The sequence below is a fragment of the Elephas maximus genome, chromosome 15 (assembly GCF_024166365.1).
Source record: "Elephas maximus indicus isolate mEleMax1 chromosome 15, mEleMax1 primary haplotype, whole genome shotgun sequence".
In the NCBI taxonomy this organism is placed as follows: Eukaryota; Metazoa; Chordata; class Mammalia; order Proboscidea; family Elephantidae; genus Elephas; species Elephas maximus.
Genome location: NC_064833.1, coordinates 37,316,610 through 37,341,945, shown reverse-complemented (window position 1 = coordinate 37,341,945; position 25,336 = coordinate 37,316,610). Strand labels below are relative to the sequence as shown.

General features: G+C 39.7%; 1 long non-coding RNA gene across 4 annotated transcripts in view; it reads left to right on the top strand.

Moving 5' to 3' along the window:
* Positions 1-25,336, top strand: part of LOC126058770 (uncharacterized) — a 275,999-nt gene that overhangs the window by 145,106 nt on the left and 105,557 nt on the right. Inside the window, exons 5-6 of one of the 4 annotated variants that reach the window (XR_007513282.1) lie at positions 8,157-8,418; positions 9,260-12,681. The exons of 2 other annotated variants lie outside the window; for them this stretch is intronic. This is a non-coding gene — a long non-coding RNA (uncharacterized LOC126058770). Of the gene's footprint in view, positions 1-8,156; positions 8,419-9,259; positions 12,682-21,865; positions 22,044-25,336 lie in introns of those variants that run through there. One more of the 4 variants, XR_007513287.1, reaches the window with a different exon arrangement.

Here is a 25,336-nt window from a genome sequence, read left to right as displayed (position 1 = left end):
TTTTTAGCTGTGCTAGGTTGTTATCTTCAGTTTAGTTTCCCAGAGGCAGACCCTGAGGTGAGGATTTGGATGGAAGTGATTTCTTAATTAAGCATTCCTAGGAAAAACTGGTGGGGTAATGGGAAAAATGAAGAAGCCCTGGTGGCGCAGCAGTTAAGTGCTTGTCTGTTTGAACCCACCCAGTGGCTCCGCTGGAGAAAGACCTGGCAAACTGCTCCTATAAAGACTAAAAAAAAAAACTAGAAATCCTTATGTTATGGGGCAGTTTCATTTTGTCACCTGGGGTTGCTGTGAGCCACAATTGAGTCGGAGGCACCTAACCACAACGATGGGGGAACAGGACAGGGAGGAGGAAGATGTCATGCAAGTCTGCAATTTCTGGCAAAGCCCAGTGGAGGGTGCTTGCACTTGATGCCACAGGAGAATTCTGGAGTGTAGAGTTTGCCTCTAAGTTGTCCGTATCTTACACTAGTCAAACACTGCCTAAAGGTCACCCTGGGAGGACAGAAACCCCTACCCATGCCCTTCCTCTGTGTTTGTGGACAAAGCAGCCCCAGTACTTCATGGGTGGTCCTCTAAAAGGCTGGTGTGGACTCTGGAAGCAAAAGTCGCTGACGCCAGGGCAGATCCCACAGAACGGAAAAAGATGAGGAGGGGTCTGGTGGTGGAACTGACTGGGTTTGCTCTAATTAGTCATCTTTAGATATCTCTGTCCTTTCCAGGATTGATTATTTTGATTAAAATGTTGAAATTGTCACTCATATGAGTGATGTAAACATGATTGTGATAGTTGGTAATTACTGTTGGAGAGTCCACACTTATTTGTCCTGTTATGTAATAGGTGTGTGGTCAGAGCTGGTTCTTTTTTTTGATTGGAATGGCTACCACACCCTCAGGATAAATAATGTGAGCTTCCCGAAAAAGGCCAGAAGAGACTGCTGAAGCCTTGTTCACCTTTGAGGTAAAATATACATGTTTCAACAGTAATCTTGTACAAATATTATCCCACTTGCATTGCTTAGCCCCTAAAGGATTCCTCTTTTGGGTGAAAGAAGAGGAGAGATTGTGTGAGGGCGCTAAGTAATGTGCCCACAGTCACACAAGGAACCCTGGTGGTACAATAGTTAAGCGCTTGACTGCTAAACAAAAGGTTGGTGGTTCAAACCCATCTAGTGGCTCTGTGGGGGAGAAAAAGACCTGGCAATCTCTTCCCTTAACATAACAGATTAGAATACCTACTCTGTCACATGGGCTCACTCTGAGTCAAAATCGACTTGACAGTACCTAACAACAACAACCACAGTCACATGCGAAGTTTGTCTGATTTTTGACCTGAGTAAATTTGGGAAAGTGGGTGTGACCTCAGTCGTAAGAGTCTGTCCAATATTCTGCTCTGAGTAAAGCAATAAAGAAAGTGAAGCAGAAAAATAATTGGCTAAGGGTGTGGAGACTTGGATCCTTTGCGGCTTCTCTCGACATTAGGTGTGATCTTGGCTTGGGGCGCAGCCTCAGGTCCCTCCTCCGTAAAACGGGAATAATAATGCCTGCCTACTTCACAGGGCTGATGTTAGGAACTAGGCAGATTATATATACCAACACCCAGTGAAATTAAGTGCTATACACGTAAGAGGTAGTATCACGATTATTTTCCTGCCCCCACCATTTACTAGCTGTGCCGTCACAACCAAGTTACTTAACCCCCGTCTCTGCTTTGACTTCCTCATTGGTATAAAGAACTTATTAAGAGTAGGTGCCTCGCAAGGTTGTTTTAAGGTTAAAATTAGATGATACATGTAAAATGCTTAGCACAGAGCCTAGGAAATAGAAAGCAGCCTATGAATATCTGCTATTTTTATCCTTTAGACACGACAGTCTTAAAGCATTGAATCTCAAGGATCACCACTTTCTACATTATAAAATCATTCTATTGTGCCTGGATTTGCATTACTTTATTTTATCGCATTTCAGGATTTCAGGACATAGTGAACAGATTTATACCGTTGACTTATCAGTCATGTCTCAGCCTTCATCTTTTCAACTTTGTACATTCCAATTCTTTCAGATTGTTCTCACACCATTAAAAAAAAAAACCATTACCATAGTTTTTTGACTCATTTCTAGTTGCATCTCAAAAATAAAAGAACAAATAAATAAAATCAAAGAGAGAAAGAAAATGATGAAATACCCAAAAGCACATATGGCATTTGTCTCATGTTTATAAGAAGGTAGTCTTGCTGCTTTGTTCCCAGTACGGTTTTAATGATGCCTTTTTAGTATGGAGTAGTCAAATTCAACTCAGGTCAAGAACCAGAAGACGAAGGTACTACTCTTCAGTCTGCCCTTGCCTCCCAGTGTATCCTTGGGCAAGTTACCAATCACCTAACAAGACCGTGGTGAGGATGAAGTGAAGTCATATATATCAAGAGCTTGGCATGTAGCTGACCTGTAGAAGATCCTCAAAAATTGTGGCTTCTTTCCTTAATTCCTTTCATACCTCTCTGAGCCTCAGCTTTCTGGCCTGTGGGATGCGGACTTTAATTCTCACCCTGTGTCTCTCTGGGGTGGTTACAAGGCAGAGTTGGAATAAAGTTTATGAACAACTCAAGTCATTGTAAGCCATTACTGTTGACAACATCAGTGGTTACACATTTACTAATTTATTTGGGAATATTATAACTGTCTTATATTACAGGTACTGTGCTGATTGCTTGGGGTATAATGTTGACTGCTACAGACATTCCTACCTCTAAGCAACGTTTAGAAGGAAAACACATGCCTTAGGAATCTTTCCTGGTGCTGGTTTTAAGAAAACAGATATCAAAAGCTCTGTTGATAATTAAGCCTGTTTACTTTTGTTTAACCCAGCACTTCTCAAGGTTATTTCATCATAGAACACTCTCCCCCCATCATTGTTTTTTGATGGAAAACCCATTAAAATGCCACTAGACACAATTTGGGAACAGCCATTGAAGCAAGCAGGATTTCCTCTCCCATGAGGCCTGGTATCTATTCCTTCAATGGACTGTATTTGCATAAATCGTATTATGTAGGTGGCTGCCTGCTCTGCCCGTGGTCAGGGCCAGCCCTCGATAGGCTACAACCCTGGAGTGAACAAAACAGACGTCATTCTTAGGCAGAAAACACAAACTTTGTCAGAAAATAAATTACTGGAAACATTTTTATTAAAGAAGAGGAGTAGTTTCAAGGGTATGATAGCTTCTGTTAAAGCTTATGCAGTTAATCATTCCATGTTTGAGGTTTGGACTTTCTTCCCTTTGATGTAATTAGCCATTAGGCTTTCTAAAGTACATTTTTCATGTCAAGGAGACAATGGTTTCAAAGGCGAGATAGGGTGGGGCTGAACGGAAGGCCAAGTTAATGCACAGAGCAGCAAAAGACACAGGAAAATATCAACACTTCTTGCACAAGCCATTTGCTAACAATGCATTAGAACATGATGCTATTTTCACTTTAACCCTTTCATGGACTGCATTGTAAGGGTTTTCTGGAACTTCCTCCAAAACCATAGGATGGAGAGTATGTTTGGGGATATAGACTCTCTTCTCCTGGTTTGACCAGAGAAGCTCTCCTATTATGTTTTATTTTTTTATGCTTCTAAGTAAGATGTCATTTGAAAACAGAATAACTCCTAAAAACATTTCAAAACTTCTGAAAGACATTATTTCACTGAGCAAGACAGGATTAGTTTGCTACCTGTTGGCCCATTCCCATCAAAACTGGGCTTATCAGAACATAATATTGAGTCAAGATATTCAAAGAAAGAGTAGTTTCTCCAAATAGTTTATTTCTTCAATAAATGTTTGTTGAAAGTCTACTACACTCAACAGTTCAGTGGTAGAATTCTTGCCTTCCATGCGTGAGACCCGAGTCTGATTCCTGGCCAGTGCACCTCAAGTGTAGCCACCACCCATCTGATAGTGGAGGCTTGCTTGTTGCCATGATGCTGAACAAGAACTTCAGCAGAGCTTGCAGACTGAGGCAGACTAGGAAGGAAGGCTTGGGGATCTCCTTCTAAAAATCAGTCAATGAAAACCCCATGGATCACAATGGGCCTATCTGCAACTGATCGTGGGGATGACACAAGATCGGGCAGTGTTTCCTTTTGTTGTGTGTGGGGTTACCCATGAGTTGGGGGTCAACTCAACAGCAGCTAACAACTACATGCAAGGCACTGTTTGGTTTGTGTGTGTATGAGCATATCTGCATGAATGGGTGGATGTGCGTGTGCATGTATAGTGCACATATATATGTGTACATATGTATACGTACATGTGTGTGTACGTGTGAGGGCATACATGTGTGTAAGGAGCCCTGGTGGCACAGAAGTGCTTGGCTGCTAACCAAAAGGTTAGCAGTTTGAACCTGCCAGCCACTCCAAGGGAGAAAGATGTGGCAGTCTGTTTCTGTAAAGATTTACAGCCTTAGAAGCCCTATGGGGCAGTCCTACTCTGTTCTATGGGGTCAGTATGAATCAAAATCGAACCGATGGCAATGGGCTTGGTTGGGGTACATGTGTGTATGTGTCACTATGTAAATGAATAATTTCTTTTATAAGGATCAGCACAAAGCTGGTTCTTATGAGGCAGAGGTTAAAGATGTCCCAAATGTCCAACTTTTCCAAGCTACCATACCGCTCCATCATCTCTAACCTCAACTACTTCCTCTCCCTTCGGTACTCTCCCTCATGTCTTTGGGTCTGCTAATTCACTGCAACATCTCACAGAACTCACGAATCTTATAAAGGAAATGGCTCATGTGGTTGTGGAGGCTGGCAAGTCCCAAGTTTGGTGGGCCAGGCATAGGCTTCTCCTGACCCACATGGCTGCAGGAGTGACAAACCCAAATCGGCAGTTCAGACCACAAACTGCTGGCTCAGAAGGCTGAGGAAGGTGGTGAATCAGGTCACGTGATAGACCACCCAGCCCAAGGGGCTATGGAGGCTGGCAAACCCCAGAATCAGTAGGTCAGACAGCAAGCCTCTGGGAAGGTCAATTGATCATGAACTGGACTCGGGAACCAGACACAGAAAGAGAGAGCCTCACCAGGACACACACATATATCTTAGATATAGGCCACACCCCAGGAAAGGGTATAACTTTAGGAAGGGTGGGATTTGAGTCACGCCATCCTGCAAGGCTGCCACCCAAGACACAGCTTACATTAATCCTGCCAAATCGACATGTATGGGTCAGGATCCACAACACATAAAATGGAGGGCAACCACACAATACTGGGAATCATGGCCTAGACAAGTTGACACATAACCCTATCACAGGCTCCATATACCTTATTTGCATTTTGTGTGAGTCACAAAGACCATGGGGGCCATATTAAGTAATTCACTGCACCGCAATATGTGTTGTGTGTGCTGTGTGTGTGAATTAGAGGAGGTTCAAAGCTGCCACTGATCTGAATCCTACCTTCAAGTATTTTAATCCAGTGTAAGAGATAAGACACAAATGCAAACAATAACAATCCAGGGTAGAAAGTAGTATATGCCATCTAGTAGATGAAGATAAGTTCACGTTCAAATTAAAATGAAAATGTCACTGCCCCAGAGGATATCCTTGCCTTAGTTCTTTGTCTTGTTGAAATATTATATATATAGTAAGACCACCAAAAAAAAGTACATAAGCTAATATTTAGAAGATTTCTGTCACCCAAAACTGATTGTTTTTAAACTATTTTTATCATATTTATCTGAGCATATTTATTGAATGAAAAAACTTAAAAAAGTTGAAATTGAAATTTCCTTTGATCCTGCAATTCTGTTCCCCTTGGCCCATCTCCAGAAGCCCTGGTGGCGTAGTGGTTAAGAGCTATGGCTGCTAACCAAAAGGTCAGCAGTTGAAATCCACTAGGCGCTCCTTGGAAACTCTATGGGGCAGTTTTACTCTGAATCGTTTCGATGGCAACAGGTTTTTTTTTTTTTTTTTTTGGCCCATCTGGAGTAGCAATTACTCTTATGAATTTGGTGTGTGCCCTTTCAGCCCATGTTTAGTATTTCTACACATATATATTTGTATCTATGTATGTTTTCGCTCTGTTTTTCCAAACATGTATATGTGGTATCATACTTTTAAATTTTCTTGATCTTGCTTTTTTTCATTCAACATTTCTATTTTTGAGATAAATACAAATTGAAATAAACAGACAAGGCCCTAGTTCACTACCTTTATTTCTGCTTTAGTATCCCCACTTGGAACTTCATCTCCTTTTATTTATTCATCCCCTTACTGATAGGTATTTAGGTATTTTCCAATTTTTCATAATTAGAAATGATGCTGCAATGAACGTCTTTGTATATGTGTCTATTTGTAAGTATGCAAGAATTTCTCTAGGGCAGATGCTTAGTAATAGAAATGAGGGCTTGCAGGGTATAAACTTTTACTAAATGAAACAAAAAAAACAAACCCACTGCCATTTTTGATTCTGGCTTATAGTGATGCTGTCTGTAGGACAGAGTAGAAGTGCCCCATAGGGTTTCCAAAGCTGTAAATCTTTACAGAAGCAGACTGCCACATCTTTCTCCCACATCTTTCTCCACCAGAGGCTGGTAGCTTTGAACTGCAGCCCTTTCAGTTAGCAGCCGAATGCTTTAACCACTGTACCACTAGAGCTCCTTACAGTTTTATTAAAACAAAAAAAACAAACCTGTTGCCGTTGGGTTGATTCCAACTCATAGCGACCCTATGAGACACTTTTACTAAACCCCCCCAAAAAAAAGCTTTTACTAGATCCTACTAAATTGCTCTCCAAATAGCCCTACCTCTTTCTACTTCCAACATCAGCGCCTGAAAGTTCCTATTTCTCTACATTCCGGCTGGTGTGGTGTGGTCAAACTTTAAACATTTTTGCCAATCTGACAGATGTTTTTATTTGTTGTTTTTGATGACTAGTGAGTTTGAACATCATTTCAAAGATTTAGTGATCATTTGAATTTCTTATGCATATACTTTGTATCATTCCACCACTTTTCTTTTAGGTTATACTAATGATTTCTCCACAGCGTAATTTGCAAGAGAATTACAAGTTTTTTTCTAAGTGAGGCATTGCCTTTAAACTTTACGATATCTTTTACTATGAAATGATGTTTTTATTTTCATACACTCACATAATTGATTTTGTGCTTTTAGTGTCTTTTGAAAGAAATCCTGCAGCAATAAAGCTATCGTTCCAAGTTTTCTAATCAACTGAGAATTTAATTTTTGTAGGTGTGGAATAGGGATCTAATTTAATTTCTTCCACAACGGTCATTGATATTTTTACATCCTATTTATTCTGGTTTTTTGATTTAAAAGGACAGCAGAGTACAGTAATTAAGACCATGGATTCTAGAGTCAGGCTGTTTCGGTTCAAATCCCAGATCTGCCACTTAAGACATAGGGCAAGTTATTCTCTATGCCTCAGTTTTCTCATCTGTAAAATGTAGGTGATAATAATACTACTTTTCATAGGGGCTGTTGTCAGGATTAAATTAGTTACTGTATGTAGGCCACTCAGAACAGTCCTAGAATGTAGTAAGCACTATATATGTCTGTTATTATTAATTCTTTGTGAGGATAAATATTACAGTATAACCTGGGGAGGTTTTTAAATATGTATATCTAACAACTTTTATTTCAGGTATGATAAACATATTTGTACATGGCAAGATGACCTGAAGAACAATGGCATACATATACAGAGAACTAAACGACATATGGCTAACTCTTAATCATATTTATTTATGAGCCCTAAGAGCCCTGGAAACCCTGGTGGCACAGCAGTCTAAGAGCTACTGCTGCTAACCGAAAGGTTGGCATTTGGAATCCACCAGGTGCTCCTTGGAAACCCTATGGGTCAGTTCTACTCTAGCAGGTGGCTACCTGCTCTGCCCGAGTGGTGCAGTGGTTGAGGCGATCTGCTGCTAACTGAAAGATCAGCTGTTCAAAGCCACCAGCTGCTCCGCAGGAGAAAGATGTGGCAGTCTGCTTCTACAAAGATTAACAGTCTTGGAAACCCTATGGGGCAGTTCTACTTTGTCCTATAGGGCCACTATGAGTCAGAATTGACTTGATGGCAGTGAGTTTCCTGGGCAAGGACTTTAAATACCTCACTTATCTTTTTTATCTTTATTTTTTTACCTATCACAGTGCCTGGCACACAGTGCGCATCTGATGAACGAATGATTTTCTCACATGTAGGTTTGGCTATACATCCCACTATTTCCTGTCAGTATTTTCTCAGGATGGAAACAGCCTGAATATCAGCACAAGCAAACCCAGGAGGATCAATCAGCTGCAAAATTATTATGCAAAGCATCCGTGAGCCAAATATAAATGACTTTTGGATTATCTGATGTTATGTTTCTTCTGCATCGCTGCCTCTTCATCAGTGTGAATACGCAACAGATAGGTGAGCTAGGCAATCAAGTGCCTGCTTCACCATTAAGGAGCCCAAGAAAATAGAAACATTCCAAATTATTTTAGAATGGACTTCTTATTAATGTTACTCCATTTATGCTCTTGAACATCGTACTATAAGGCACTTGGGGATTTTTAAGTTGAATTTATTGTGATTAAACTTACTGGTATCTTAATTAGGGAAGGAAAATGTGTCAGGGCTTGTGTATCAAATTTTTGTCCATCCATCTGCCCATTTATCCATCTCCCCATATATCCATCTATTCTACAAATATTTAGGGAGATACTGCTGTATGCTTGTGTGCATTGGCTGATGCTGTGAAGATTTCTTCAATTTCTTCAAGAAATATTCAAGCAAATAGAGATCTCTTTAAGAAATATTTATCGAGCACATAATTTTCCAGATGAGGTGTTGTCAAAATATAGTTCATAGCAAGACCGACATGGTTCTGGACCTAAATGAATGTAATGCAGCATACATCATCAATATATTCCAACTTATTCTATTTGGGGGCATCAAAGGATTAGGTTAAATATATTCAAAATATGATGTCTCTCATTAAATTTATTACTGTTATTTGGTGCTATTTGCATGTATTGTAGATCAACTCAAATTCCTCTGAAATGCATGAAGAATTTGTTCCAAATTAATTTGGTATAGCAGTGACTGGCTAGCTGTTCTGGGCACATCACTGGACTATATTTCCCAGCCTCTTTTGCACTATAGGTGTAGCTACATGACTGAGTGTTGGCCAATGGGATGTGGGCAAAAGACAGGTACATTATTTCTGGACCTCTCATGTGGTCCTTCACCCTTTCTCTTTCCCTGTTAGCTGGCTGGAAGCTGACACCCAGTTTAACATTGGAAGCTTTGTATGGAAGATGACTCTGTCAGCTTGGAATCCTGAATGACTATATGGAGTCCAACAACCATGACTACCACCCACTCCAGCCAATTGGACTTCATGTGGGTGACAGATAAAATCCTATTGTGTTAAACCACCAAGGTTTGAGAATTTGTCTGTGACAGTTGATTTCTTATGTGGGTCAGGTTTTGAACATTTCTCTGTGCATTTCAGTGGCTTTTTATAAGTTCAATTTATTTCCTGCCTTCTGATGCCAAATCAACTCTCTACTTCCAGCTCTTCCTTCTGTTGTAGTTTCTACCTATAGGAAGAGCTAAGTCCAGACCTTGTTAAAAGGGAGATGAGCATTTATTGAAGAGAGGCTGTGATGGTTAAATGTTGCATGTCAAGTTGGCTGGGCCATGATTTTCAGTAGTTTGGCAGTTATATAATGATGTAATCATCCTCCATGATGTTATCAGCCAATCAGTTGTAAGGGGAGTTTCTTCAGGAGTGTGGTCCACATCCAAAATACATATGGATGTTCTGGTAAAATTTGCTTGCTTGCTATGGATCCTGCATCCAGCTCACCATCATCTGGCCTCTGGTTCTTGGAATTTGAGCCGACGGCCTGCCATACTGCCTGCTGATCTTGGAATTTGCCAGCCTCCACAGCCCATGAGCCAGCAGCCTGCTCTCTGACCTGTCTGTCTTGGGTTTTTCAGTCCCTACAGCTATGTGAGTCAGGAGAAGTCTCCAGCCTGACACCTGACTCACGAAACAGACTTGGGACTTGCCAGCCTCTACAACTGTGTGAGCCATTTCCCTGTGATAAATCTACTTTGTGCACTGTCTCTATATATAGGCTTTGTTGGTTTTGCTTCTCTAGAGAACCCAGCCTAAGACAGAGGCATATGACACAAGCCAGATGTACATTAAATGCATAGAGAAGTAACTAAAGAATATTTAGAATGGGAGAGATTTGGAGAGAAATGTGGACCACTGTCTGAAGCAGTTTTTTTTTTTTTTTAATTACTGTGGTAAGATATATGTAAGAAAATATTTGCCATTTCCACTGTGTACAGTTCAGTGACATTAGTTACATTCGTCATATTAGCGGTTTACCATGGGGCAATTTTTTAGCAGGAACAAATACCCCGAGAGTTCTATATTCATTTAGCAAGCACACAGTCTTACATAGCATCAGAGTAATAGAATCTAGATCCTGTTCCCTGCGTATGAAGAAGGTATCTTCCAATCAAAATAAATGTCTATGAGACATGTGTTAATCCTTCCCAAGGGAGTAGTAGTTCCATTATAATTAAAATGCCACCACTTTTCAGTTTGTTGGAGTCCTGTGATCCAGGCATTTTCATTGTATTCCCTTTCTTTTGTCGGTTTCTGTTCTACAATGATAAAACATTTGAAATTCTGGTATTGAATTCCATCCCCTCGTGAGACTTTCCCATTTAGAGACCTGGCTCTTTAGCAGTGCCAAAGTTTTAGCTTCTAAAATTCAGATGCAGAGATTTAAAACCAGTGACAATCTGGGCAGATGTCAGTGGGTGAGAGGTTTCCACAGCCAGTTCTCATAAAGCACGTGTCCACACTGCACTGTGGCTTCTAATCCACAAATAAAGCACAGATCCTACTGCGATCATGTCCAAAGGCAGATATTTTATTCAAATAATCTCATACTGCTCTGTGGGAAATACTATTTTCATTATGTTTGCAAACATGTTAGCATCCATTAAAATGTGCACTGCCTGCAAGAAAGATTCATGGTGAGCTCTTCCAGTTCAAGGACATATTTGTGAACAGCTTTCATGAGACAGAAGTTTATAACATGGTGGTTTGAAGTGTGTACTGTTTTACGTTACTGCTCTCATTAGAAAGTTTCAGTGTACAGGAGTCTGGGGTACTTTCCCTCCCTCCAGCCATCTGACAGGGCCAAGCCTTTGACAGGCTTTGCAATTTATCAGTTTATATTTTAGGAGGTTTCTGTGTGTGCCACACCTGTCAACTTATAAACAAGGAAGCGGGTTGAAACATGGGCTCCAGCTCAGGAGGAATCCAGAAAGGCAGTTTTGTCTCAGCTGGTACCTGGGAATAAGCAGCATTTTTGTCTTTTCTCCATGGAAAATGCATTATGATTTGAAGGTAATTCATTAAACAAATATCTTGTAACTATAGAATTGTATAAACTACAGGATTTGAGAATTAGAAACACCTCAAGATCCCCTTTTCCATGTGTAGGACTTCATTCCATTCTTATTTTTGGTTCTATGCTTTTCTTTTTATTTTCTTTACTATCCCATGCATGGTATCCTTATGTATTTCAATATTTTTGAAGCCTTTCCTTTTGTTTCTATATTATTTTTCTTCTGTCTTGTGTTCTTATGCTCTGTGGGCTGTTTAGATTTTCCTCTTGTCTTAATGACTTCATACCCTGCTTTGCTGCGAACATGCTTTCTCCTTTTCCTCTCTGTATCTTTGTATTGCCCATCTAGGTATTCTTCTGTTATACAATGGATGTGATACTAAAAAATTGAAAGCAGAAAGTGTTTATAAATTGAATCTAACTTTTATGTAGACTTATATTATGTTTTCAAAGATGTCCAGTATTAGTTTGGTAAAATGCTATCTAGTTTGAGGTACAGCTAGAGTAGTCTTTTTTTTTTTTCTCCTAGATGAATAGATAATTACACAGAGGCAGAGGCTCATTAAGTGTGGATAAAAGCTTAAGCAAACTTTACTTTCTAACACCTGCATTCATACATGCATAAACATGCACACACTACACATACACACATGCATGCACTACTCACACACACACACGCACACACTTGTCCTTCCTGGTAATGGCCAGGTGAGCAAAGGCTTGAAAACTAATCCTATCAAGAGCGAATGGTGCTCTTGATCAAAAGGAGTAAAAGTGTGGAACAGGGCTTCACATTTTTATTGGAAACCAGACTTACTGGATACATTGAGATTGGAGGAACTCCCAAATCTATTGCCTTGACACAACTTTTAAGCCTTGAACTGAAACTATCCCATGAAGTCATCTTAAAATAAACAACAATTTAACTTGATTAATAAAGAAGGTTCATCTTGAACATTGTGCTCTTTTTAAAGAATTATCTATGTGAGATTAAATGGACAACAGTAACTCTAAAACACAAATGAGAACTTTAACGGGCAGAGTCTAAATTAACGATGGTGAAATAATATGGGCAGAGATAAGGAGAACGGTGACGCAATGTGAAGTATGTAACCATTGTCAATGAGCTATACATGTAAAAATTGTTGAATGATTATGTTTTGTTGGGTGTATTTTCACCAAAAATGAAAATAATAAATTTTTACTTAAAAGTTTTTGGAAAAAAAAACAAGAGTGGCTGGTGTTCAGTGGTGGGTTGGTTGGCCGAAGCCCTTAAAAATTTGAGTCCAGATACACAGGTTTACCATCACCCCACACTCAGGCAAAATATCCCATCTATCCTTAAAAATTATGCTAAGTGACAAATCACATCTTTGATTTTAGAAGAGGCCTTGAAAGCTAAAACCAAACTGCTGTGCTATTGTTAAATTGTATAAGTCATGTTTGTATATTAGGCTTTGACTTCTTTTGGAGACAGTCTGGTGACCAAAGGAAGAAAATTTCACCCTTGTTAGGCTCTAGATTGGCAGAGCCTAGGCCCGTGGAAGAGAGAAGCGTCCCAGGGATTCCTTACCAAGACTAGTTTTTCTTATCTTTATTCTGATGGACCTTAAGTTGACTGAAAAATTATTTGTTTATCAGTGATTGGTAAAAAATGGTAGTCACCACATTGAGCTGAACCAATGATTCAAGGAATACTTCGGTAAAGTAGAAAAATCTGTGGTTAATGACCCAAAAACCAAAACAAACCCACTGCCATCGAGTCGATTCCGACTCATAGTGACCCCATAGGGCAGAGTAGAACTGCCCAATAGAGTTTCCAAGGAGCGCCTAGTGGATTTGAACTGCCGACCTCTTAGTTAGCAGCCGTAGCACTTAACCACTATGCCACCAGGGTTTCTGGTTAATGATAGTCATCTGATAATGATTAAAAATTATTTTTTGTAATTTGTTTTTATTAAAATTGGCACGTCTCCAGACAAAGTTGATATTGGGCAAATTTCTGAGGCATTACAGTGCAAACATGGCCTTTGTAAAGTGGGAAGAGCATGGCTTTGGAGTCAGGTAGAACTGGTTCAGTCCTAGCTCTTTCTCTAATGACCTGTGTGATCTTGGGCTTTTATTTCCTTACCTATAAAGAGGATCACGGTTCCTACTTAACTGGGTTATTGGGAGAATTAAGGAATGTGATCCTTGTAAAGGTCAGAACAAATAGGGATTCCATGTTGGTGGCTCTTCCTGGACCCATCTTTTGGCATCCACCTTCTGGCTGGTATCCCATTGTCTGGACCTTTTTGTCATCTACTCACATATACTTCCAGGAAATCTAGGACCAGAGTTCAGGCTGGAGCACTTTACAAGGACCCAATTTCTCCTCTAGAGCTTTAAGATACTCGTTGGTCACCTAGGGTCTGCTTGTACCACCCATGATCCCCATGACCTCCAAGTCCTTATATATGCTGTGAAACTTTGCCTATTTTATCTGGGATAGCATAGATTCAATTCAGTGATTCCATTTCACCCTAACATTTGAATCCTACTACAGGCATACCTTGTTTTACTATGCTTTTCTTTATTGCACTTCATAGATACTGCATTTTTTACAAATTGAAGGTTTGTGGCAACCCTGCATTAAGCACCATTTATCAGCACCATTCTTCCAACAGCATGTGCTTACTTTGTGTCTCTATGTCACATTTTGGTAATTCCCGCAATACTTTAAACTTTTCCATTATTATGGTATCTGTTATGGTGATCTGTGATCCATGATCTTTGATGTTACTACTGTGATTGTTTTGGGGAGTCACAAACAACACCCATATGAGATGGTGATCTTAATCGATAAATGTTGTGTGTGTTCTGATTGCTCCATCCACCAGCCATTCCCCTATCTCTCTCCCACTCCTCAGGCCTCCCTAATCCCTGAGACATGAAAATATTGAAATAGGCCCTCTAATTTTCAAGTGAAAGGAAGAGTTGTCTCCCACTTTAAATCAAAATCTAGAAATGATTAAGCTTAGCGAGGAAAAAGCGAGGAAGGCATGTTGAAAACTGATAAGCCGAAAGCTAGCCTCTTGTGCCAAACAGTTGCCAAGTAGTGAATGCAAAGGAAAAGTTCTTGAGTGGAATTAAACGTACTACTCCAGTGAAAAGAAAAGTCATAAGAAAGCGAAACAGCAGTTATTGCTGATATGGAGAAAGTTTTAGTGGTCTGGATAGAAGATGAAACCAGCCACAACATTCCCTTAAGCCAAAGCCTAATCTAGAGCAAGGCTCGAATTCTCTTCAATTCTATGAAGGCTGAGAGAGGTGAGGAAGCTGCAGAAGAAAAATTTGAAGCTAGCAGAGGTTGGTTTATGATGTTTAAGGAAAGAAGGCATCTTCGTAAGATAAAAGTGCAAGGGGAAGCAGCAAGGGCTGATGTAGAAGTTGCAGCAAGTTATCCAGAAGATCTAGCTAAGATAATTGATGAAGAGGGCTACACTAACCAACAGATTTTCAGTGTAGATGAAACAGCCTTATACTGGAGGAAGATGCATCTAGGACTATCACAGCTAGAGAGGAGAAGTCAATGCCTGGCTTCAAAGCTTCAAAGAACAGGCTGACTCTCTTGCTAGGAGCTAATGCAGCTGATGACTTTAAGTTGAAGTCAATGCTCATTTACCATTCTGAAAATTCTAGGGTCCTTAAGAATTTTATGCTAAATCTACTCTGCCCGTGCTCTATAGATGGAACAACAAAGCCTGGATGATAGTACATCTGTTTACAACATGGTTTACTGAACATTTTAAGCCCTCTGTTGAGATCTACTGCTCAGAAAAAAAATTCCTTTCAAAATATGGCGGCTCATTGACAAGGCAACTGGTCACCCAAGAGCTCTGATGGAGATTTACAAGGAGGTTAATGTTGTTTTCATGCCTGCTAATACAACATCCATTCTGTAGCCCATGGATCAAGGAGTAATTTCAACTTTCAAGTCTTATTATTTACGAAATACATTTCTTAAAGCTATAGCTGCCATAGATAGTGATTCCTCTGATGGATCTGGGCAAGTAAATTGAAAACGTTCTGGGAAGGATTCACCATCTCAGATGCCATTAAGAACATTTGTGATTCATGGGAGGACATCAAAATATCAACATTAACAGGAGTTTGGGAGAAGTTGATTCCAACCCTCATCAATGACTTTGAGGGCTTCAAGACTTCAGTGGAGGAAGTAACTTCAGATGTGGTGAAAACAGCAAGAGAACTAGAAGTGGACCCTGAAGATATGACTGAATTGCTGCAATGTCATGATAAAACTTTAATAGATGGGGAGTTGCTTCTTGTGGATGAGCAAAGAAAATGGTTTCTTGAGATGGAATCTACTCCTGGTGAAGAAGCATTGTTGAAATGACAACAAAGGATTTAGGATATTACATAAACTTATTTGATAGAGCAGTAGGAGCCTTTGAGAGAATTGACTCCAGTTTTGAAAGAAGTTCTACTGTGGGTAAAATGCTATCAAATAGCATCACATGAAAGGAAGAATCAAACAATGTGGCAAACTTCATTGTTGTCTTATTTTAAGGAATTGCCACAGCCAACCCAACCTTCAGCAAACACCACCCTGGTCAGTCAGCAGCCATCAACATCGAGGCAAGACCCTCCACCAGTAAAAAGATTATAGCTCGCTGAAAGCTCAGGTGATGGTTAGCCTTTTTTAGCAATAAAGTTTTTTTTTTTCAATTAAGGTATATACACTTTTTTTAGACATAATGCTATCGCACACTTAATAGACTACAATATAAGCATAACTTTTATATGCATGGGAAACCAAAAATTCATGTGACTCTCTTTAGTGTGATATTCACTTTATTGTGGTGATCTGGAACCGAACCCACAATATCTCTGAGGTATGCCTGTGTATCTTCTTCCACTAACCATCTGTCAGTTTGTGCACTGTGGTTGCTTGTGTGTTGCTGTGCTGCTGGAAGCTATGCCACTGATATTTCCAATACCAGTAGAGTCACCCATGGTAGACAGGTTTCAGCAGAGCTTCCAGGCTAAGACAGACTAGGAAGAAAGGCCTGGAAATCTACTTCTGAAAATTATCCATTTTCTGACTTGTTCTCTTGGGACACTTCATCAAGAGGGATCAATTGCTGGAGGAGGACATCATCTTTGGTGAAGCCGAGGTCCATTGAGGTCCAGGGAAACTCTAAGTGAAATGGATTGGCACAATAGCCATAATGATAGACTTCAACATGCTGACAATCATGAGGAGATGCAGGACCATGCAATACTTTGTTTTGCTGTACATAAGGTTGCATGAGTTGGAGCTGACTCCTCAGCAACTATCTAATCTTTATCTGTCTGTCTATTTATTGGAACCCTGGCAGCACAGTGGTTAAGAGCTATATGGCTGCTAACCAAAATGTCGGCAGTTCGAATCCACCAGTCGCTCATTGGAAACCCTATGGGGCAGTTCTACTCTGTCCTATAGAGTCACTATGAGTCGGAATCAACTCAATGACAATGGGTGTTTTGGTTTATCTATCTTTCTTACAGCCAAGCTGACAGAGAATCTGGTAACATAACCAAAGCATTCACTCTAACCCACCTTCAATACAAGTAAGGATTAGCGACTTCTAGTCACTAGTCACTAGTGCCTTTTGGGGATCCGGGCCCTAGTGCTTTTGCCTAATTTGAAGGAGGATCTCTAATAGCAGACAGTTTTAGAATAGGCAAGTGGGAAAGCAAACTTTATGGATTTAATAGCATTAGAGTTGGAAAAGACCTGAGATATTCTCTAGTCCAATTTCTCAATTATATAGATGAAACTAAAGCCCAGAGTGGTTAGGTTAAATGTCCAAGGTCACTCAATGAGTTAAAGTGGTAGCTGAGACTAGAATATGAGTATTCTGATTCCTAAACTAGTGTTTATTTTCCCCCTCTGCACTTTGTTGTCTCTTGGAAACAGATGCTTTCTTGCTGACTGGCTCCATAGGGGTTCTCAACTCAAAGGACATGGGTGACCTATGCTTCCATCCTCATATTCTCATGCTCCTGGCCTTTAACCCCCATCTTTTCTCTCTCTCTCTTATTCTGATAGTCAAAAACCTAAAAGCCTTATGCAAACAGTTTTTTATCCATTGATAAGTACTGTAAGAATGTTACACCTAATTAATGATAAAATTATAGAAATGCAGAATTCATTAGATATATATCAAGCACATATAAGATATTGTGCTGGTTGCTATGGATACAACACTGGTCAATATATAGTTTCTGCTATGAAAAAACTCACAGCTCAGTGGGAGAAATACATTTGTAAACAAACTGTAATTCAAATAAATACAACAACTTATAGTATAAACAGAACCCATTTTTAATAGTTTGAGGGTAATTGGGAAGAATGGATGGACATAGCTTTTGAGTATTACTTCCTTATATTGGATGAATATATTTGTGTATATACTAACCAGTTTTTCCCTGTCACCCCCCTTCTATTTAACATAAAATATTTAACAGTAGTTAGCGTGATATTTCAGTATTTAAGTTACAGGATATTCAAGTGGGACACTCAGCCCTAAAGATGGATGAGGTGATATTTTTGTATCCTCTGTTGTTGAGAGAAAAAATAAAAGTTGCTGTCAAGTAGATTATGACTCATGGTGACCCCAGGTGTGCACAGGAGAACTGTGCTCCATAGGGGTTTCAAAGCTGTGGACTTTAAGAAGCAGATTGCCAGACATTTCTTTCAAAGCACCTCTGGATAGACTGGAACTGACAGCCTTTTGATTAGTAGTTGAATGCTTAACTGTTTGCACCAACCAGGGCCGTAATTAATGATAAAATTATAGAAATACAGAGTTCATCAGATATATATTGAGCACATGTCAATGTGCTGGTTGCTATGGATACAACACTGGACAATATGTAGTTTCTGCCATGAGAAATACTGAATATACCATTGACTGACAGAAAAATGAACAAATCTGCCTTGGAAGAAGTACAACCAGAATGCTCCTTAGCAGACAGGATGGTAAGACTTTGCCTCACATGCTTTGGACTTATCAAGAGGGACCAGTCCCTGGAGAAGGACATCATGCTTGGTAAAGTAGAGGGTCAGGGAAAGAGAGGAGGACCCTCAAGGAGATGGACTGACACAGTGGCTGCCATAACAGGCGCAAACATAGAAAAGATTGTGAGGATGGTGCAGGACTGAACAGTGTTTTGTTGTACATAAAAAAAGAAAAACAAAACCATTACCATCAAGTCCATTCCGATTCATAGCGACCCTACAGGACAGAGTAGAACTGCCCCATCGAGTTTCCAAGGAGCGCCTGGTGGATTTGAACTGCTGACCTTCTGGTTAGCAACTGTAGCTCTTAACCACTACCCCACCAGGGTTTCCTTGTGGTGCATAGAGTCACTGAATCGGAAGCGACTCAGTGGCACCTCACAACGATGACAAAATTGTTGAGAGAAGGTCCCTGTGTACCACAAATGGCTTGCATTCAGCTACTAACCTAAAGGTTGGTAGTTAGAATCCACCTCGCAGTTCCCGGTAAAATAGTCCTGGAGATCTGCTTCCTATGGAACTCCTTTCTACTCTGTAACACATGAGGTAGCCATGAGTCGGAATCAACTCCTAGGCAACCATTTTTTTTCTCCTTGTTGAGAGAGTTAGCATGTTTTCAGTTGTCTGAGGGACAGCTGCATCATGTCAGGCAAAACAAAAATTTGCTATTTTTTTTAATTTAGAAGTTAAATAAGGGTTAAAAGAGATGTATGGCTGCCAAGCACAAGGGTTGGGCTCTGATTGTTTGTTGCAGGGGCAAATGAGCTCAGCTGGAACTACATTTCCCAGAATTCCCTTCACTGTATGGTTCCTGGTTAGGAAAATTGTACAAAAGGCTGGATGAAGAGGCAGTTTTCCCTCAACTGTGCAGACTACGCACATTGCGGTTGATCTACTGACCCCTTTTGTGAACGTAAGCCAGCTACCTGGCTGCTGCTGTCGCACTTCATCAGTTTCCTCTTTCAGTTCCACCTAGTTCTGGGCCAGGTATGTGAGCAGCTTCGGGTGAAGAACACGGCTCTTTTTTTTGGTCGCGTATGTCATCGAGCTGGCAGGCAGTGAAAAAAGTTGCAGATTCCATTTTGCCTTCCGCGAATCCGACCTGTGTCCCTCACTCCCCACCCCCAGCTTCGCTAAAGATTTTCTTTCCCATGGTCTGCTTTGCGGACCTGCAGTGAGTTCAGGACCAGACTTCTTCACCGTTGTTAGTTGTCTTCCAGTCAGGTCAGAGTCATGGAAACCCCATGTGCAACACAACAAAACAAAATGTTGCCAGTCCTGCGCCATCTTTACCATCGCTGGTATGCTGGAGTCCATTGTTGCACCCGTTGTATATTTTGAGTGCCTTCCAACCTCGGGGCTCCTTACGGTACAAAACCAAACCCAAACCCAAACCCGTTGCCATTGAGTGGATTCCAACTACACTGGACCGTATATTCTCTTGTGATCCGTAGGGTTTCTTTGGCTAATTTGGGGAAGTAGGTTGCCAGGCCTTTCTTCCTGGTTTGTCTTCCTCTGTACTTCATTGGTAGTCCCCACTATTATGTAAGGTGTATTCCCTATTATAAATGCATTATCCCTTATAAGTCATACTGGCCCTGCTTCTTCAAAGAAACCTTTACTGATATAGGAATCCAAATGTCTAAATATAAGACCTTGACATTTAAAACGTTTAAGTAATTTTTTAGTTTTGGCCCCTCAGTCCAACCTAGGTGGTTTTTCTGAGATGACCATTATGGGACCAGTATATTCCATATCTTTTTGAGTTTCATTTCTTCTGAAAATCTGGAACGCCATCTGTATTTTCATCCATGGTATATATAAAAATGTTGGTCTGTTTTGGATTTATTAGCACACTTTTTGGTAAGTTGTATAACCATAATTATTACTTCATTCAGTGAATATTTCTTCCACTTTTCCGCAAAGACTAATGAAAGAATTTGCCAAAACCCTGATCACCTTCAGATATGTTGTATTTACCATATATTTATGATTCCGTAGGTTACTAATCCTGAGATATAAAGAAGTTACTTTGATTTATCTCACTGTTAGAGGACCTATCCTGGGCTTTTGTGACCATTTAATGATCCGTTGTTGATGTATCCCTTTAAACATTTGTAGTTGAGCCTTGCTCAGGATTTAATATCCAACTCATTGACATATGGTTTGTATATCCTATACTTCCATTCCTGCCCCATTTAAAAATTAGAATGGCATATGTGCATCTTGAATATACTGACATCTTTTCCAGCAATGTCATGTTTGCACTGGAATGTACTTTGGTTAAAACAAGTGACTTTAACTTATTTTGAGTATCTGGACACCTTTTTATCATTTTTCACTCCTGGGCTTACCTATACTAGCTGTACTGTTTTCAATCTGAAAATGATTCTCTTTTACAGAAAAGAAAGAGGTAAAACTGGAGTTGAGAAAATTACTCTTTTTTAAGGGCCAAATACTTTTTTGCTCAGTTTAACAAAGTCGAGGAGAACTTTCTCCTTCTGTGATGTAACTTTGGTATATTAACTCAATGTTTATTCAGAAATGAGCTGCATGGAGGATATGATTACCTCCACTGATGTTTTTTTCCTTTCCTTAGTACCAAATGTATTCTTCCTTTAATTTAAATTCATATGCAGGATTTATGATCTGTGCTATTCTGGTATCATAACATTTATATTTCCTGAGCAACACAGATAAAAATTAATAAAAAAATAGTTTAAAGATAATTGGAAAAAGCTATTACGTTGAGTAAAAAAATGTTTAGCATTACCAAAAACTGCTGGAAGGGAATAACAATAATGGCGTTGTAACTACATAAATATATTTTATTAATTACTTCATTTTATTAATACCTTGAAAATGAGATAAAAGTTGGAAGCTTCTACAACTTCTATCCTCCATATCTTCACTGTTCTAGGCATTCTAGAAAGGGAATGATGCCGTATTTCTCAAAGCTGCCTATACTAAGAATCACTTGTGTTGCTTGTTAAACATTATAGATTTCCAGGGTTCTTTCTTGGAAATTCTGGAACCCTGGTGGCTCAGTGGTTAAAGCGCTCTGCTGCTAACCAAAAGGTCAGTGGTTTGAACCCGCCAGCCACTCTACTTAACAAGCACTCCTGGTGATTGTTATCAGGTAAGCTAGAGAAACATGGAGAGTTCATTAGTTTAAAATCAGCCTGACCTGTGTTTGAAATCAGGTTCCAAAGCCAACCAGGTATATGAACTCAGACACATGATTTAACCTCTTAAATCAGTCTAAATCATTTTTCCTAATCTCTAATAGGGGGAATGTTAACACTGTCTGAAAAGGATTTTCATGTGGACTCAATTCTACAAAATGCAAAATGTATGACTGTTCCAGGTGCTGGCATTATTAAAGAGGAGACCTGGTGGTACAATCGTAAGCACACAGCTGCTAACTGCGAGGAGTGACTCTGGGGTAGAAAGACCTGTCGATCTGCTCCGGTAAAGATTACAGCCCGGAAAACTATGGGGCATTTCTGCCCTGTCACATGGGGTCACTATGAGTTGAAAAGCAACTTGATGGCAGGTAATAATATTATTATTGAGAATTGCATTGGAGTTCTTATCATTTAGTCTTTACTCTTGCTGGAAGAGAAGATAAAAATATTCTGAAGCAAAACAAATACAAATATTCAAATCTTCTTTATCAGTGCAAATAATAACAGAATCATTTATTCAACTTATTTATTTATTTATTTTGAGGTATAAAGGCTCCCATTTAGAAGTTTGGTAAACTGATCAGTATTGATATCTTTCAGAGATATTCAAAGGCAACACCACAGTTGTTGTATTTCTATTTTTATTAAAAGAAAGATAAAGTAATTATTAATAGGTTTTTTTCCCTTCAGCTACATTTTTAAAAAAGCACATAGGAAGTTCTGATGCTCATCAGTTCTTTAAACTGGTTTTTCTCAAAGTGTGGTCCCTAGCTCAGCAGAAATACCTAGGAACTTTCTAGAAAAGTGGATGTTCAGGCTCCACCCCAGACTCTTAAATCAGGAATTTTGGGTGTGGGACACTGCAATCTGTGTTTTAACAAGTCCTCTGAATGATTCTGATGCAAGCTTGTTCTAAAACCAACTCTTGATGGCCCCCTCCTCTAGACAGAGAAAATGTATCCATTGCTGTCTTTTCTGTTGTTCACTGTAAGCCCCAAATAACTGGTTTTGTTTTGTTTTGTTCCCTCTCCAAGGTTCCCTAGTGACAGTAAAGGATGTCTACAGACTTCTCTATTACCATACTTAGATTTCTTCTTTGGATTGTGAAAACCTTTTTGCCCTCACTAATTTATTCTCACAAAATTCACTAAATACAAATCTAAGTACTAATTAAGCTAAGATTAAGTAGTTTTATTTGTAATAGGTCGTCTTAAGACCCTTACTGTTGGCACTCACTGTGCTAATGTTTACTCTGAGTCTCCAAAAAGGGTGAAGGATATAACATGTAAGGTTTACCAAACTTATTTGATTATGGAACCTACTTCTTTTTTTATGGAATGCCTTGCAGGACTAATTTGGTGTGGAACACATTTTTAGAAATGCTGGTTTATAGTGTAGCCCAAATTTATGAGCAAAACAAGGAATGATCTGGAATGATTTGGAACCTGCCTACCTTTAGTTTGCATTTCCCTGATACAGTATGCTTTCTTTATTCTCCATGGTGTACATACTGGAAATCCTCCCTAAATATCTCCTTCACCCCAACTTTTTCCAGTCAATTTGAATAATGTGTACTCATCATTTTGGACTCATCATAGAAATCACTTTCTTACTGGTAATTTCCATCACCCTGGCTTTGTAGGAACAGTGGTTAAGGGCTCAGCTGCTAAACTAAAGGTCAGCAGTTTGGAATCACCAGCCACTCCTTGGAAACCCTATAGGGCAGTTCTACTCTGTCCTGTAGGGTCACTATGAGTCAGAATTGACTCGTTGATAGTGGATTTGATTTTTTGTTTTTTGACTTTGTACTTATCATTTGCAGTTTGCAGAATTGTTAAATTGATGTTACTAATTTACATAAATCATTTCTCAAACTTAAATCTCAGAGAAAGAAAATAGAGAGCTGAGAAAAGTCTGTCAACTCAGTTTATGGATAAATAACTGATCTGATTACTCTCTCCTCATTTTTGGAAGAGTAAAGAGAAGGAAAAGGGATGTGGGGTGGGGGGATCTGCAAAATAAAAGAAGGACAATAATTCTTAAGATACATAAAAAAAACACATAGGAAGAACATATTTATGATAAAAAAATTTTTTTATATACAGCTTATTAAAGCAAATGAGTAAACTTTAAAAAATTTTTTTTTACGTTATATATGTTTTATTTCTGAATAACATAAAAATGTAATTTTGAAAACAAGATGCTAGATAAAATAAAGTTTTTAAGGAAACTAAAATGCAGTGACAGAGCTACTATATTAACTGCAAATTGGGAAGTACAAAATCTATAGTTCATATAGTGAAAATATTTTGGAGGACAATATTAAGAAGTTTCATAGAAGATAGAGAAGAAACTCAAACAAGCAGTGTTACTGCAATTTTGTGAGTTAGAGCTACCTGCTGCAAACAGCCAATTCTTGAGACAGGAGTGAGGTGGGTAGCAAGAACTTTATTAGATATACCTGTATGTGGAGACAGAGGGGAATGATCTCCTCCTAAAGTCGTCTGTCTCACTGAACTACAGGTCAACTAGGGTTTTTAAGGGAAAAGGGGCCATAAGTTTTAGGGACTTGTGGAATGTGCATTCTCTTTCTTCTGTTTGGTTTCGGTGGTTGTATCTCAAACACGTTGATCTTTTCCTGCCATCATCCCATCAGCTCATGGGGGACTGGTGCCATCCTTCATCTTATTTGACAGGCTTATATCAGTATCACTTGTTTTCCACGATCCTAGAGGAACTATTTTTTTGGGAGAGGAAACATTGGTTAACACTCAACCTTTTGGAGGAGCTGACATCAGGATCTTACTTGGAGACAGAGATGGGCTAGGGGAGGGAAAGAAGAGAAAGAAGAAGGAAAAAAAATTATCAGGTACTGTTCAAGATATGGCTGAGCAGCCTGTTTCAATCCTCCCTTTTTGTTGTAGGTTTCTCAGTCTTGGGAAACAGGGCACCATCTCTCTCTCTCTAGCTACTTCCTGTTGGATGAGGGTGTCGGTTGGGGAGAGAAACCTGACATCTACTAGGGGTCATATATAGGTGGTGGTTTGGAAAGACGAAATTTGTCAATGTCTTACTGGATTAAGTGACACAGATCCCTGGAGTCTGGGAAAGGAGTAGTTCAGTCTACCAGGGCAAAGATCTCTCTCTCTAGTCTTGAGGGTGCTGGTGGTGCCCCTGGTAACCACTTTTATCAGACAGGGAGTGCAAATGCAGACCAAAGTGACTGTTGCTCCCAAAGTTATTAAAGGGGTCAACCAGGACCCCAAGATTGGGAAAAGATTAGTGAACCAATCCCACTTGCTCTCTTGCCTAGGTGTTGGGTCAGTCCATTTGGTTACCTTGTGGATAGCATCCAATCCTACCTGTACCTCTCTGGTGGTGTTTATCCAGGCACAACAGGCTTTGTTAATCACAGCACACACTCCTCCAGATTTGGCTAGGAAGAAACCTAAGACTATTCTATTATCTAGGACCACCTCTACCAAGGAGTTTAAAGAGGTTTGCTGGGCTCTAAGAGCCTTTTCAGTTCTTAGGGCTAGCAGGTGGATAGTGTCCAAGAAGTTTCTAATGGCTGCCTCCATGTGGTACATTCCTAAACCTGGAAAAGTTGTTCTCAAGAACCACCACCCAAACCCGTTTTCCTCTAGAAT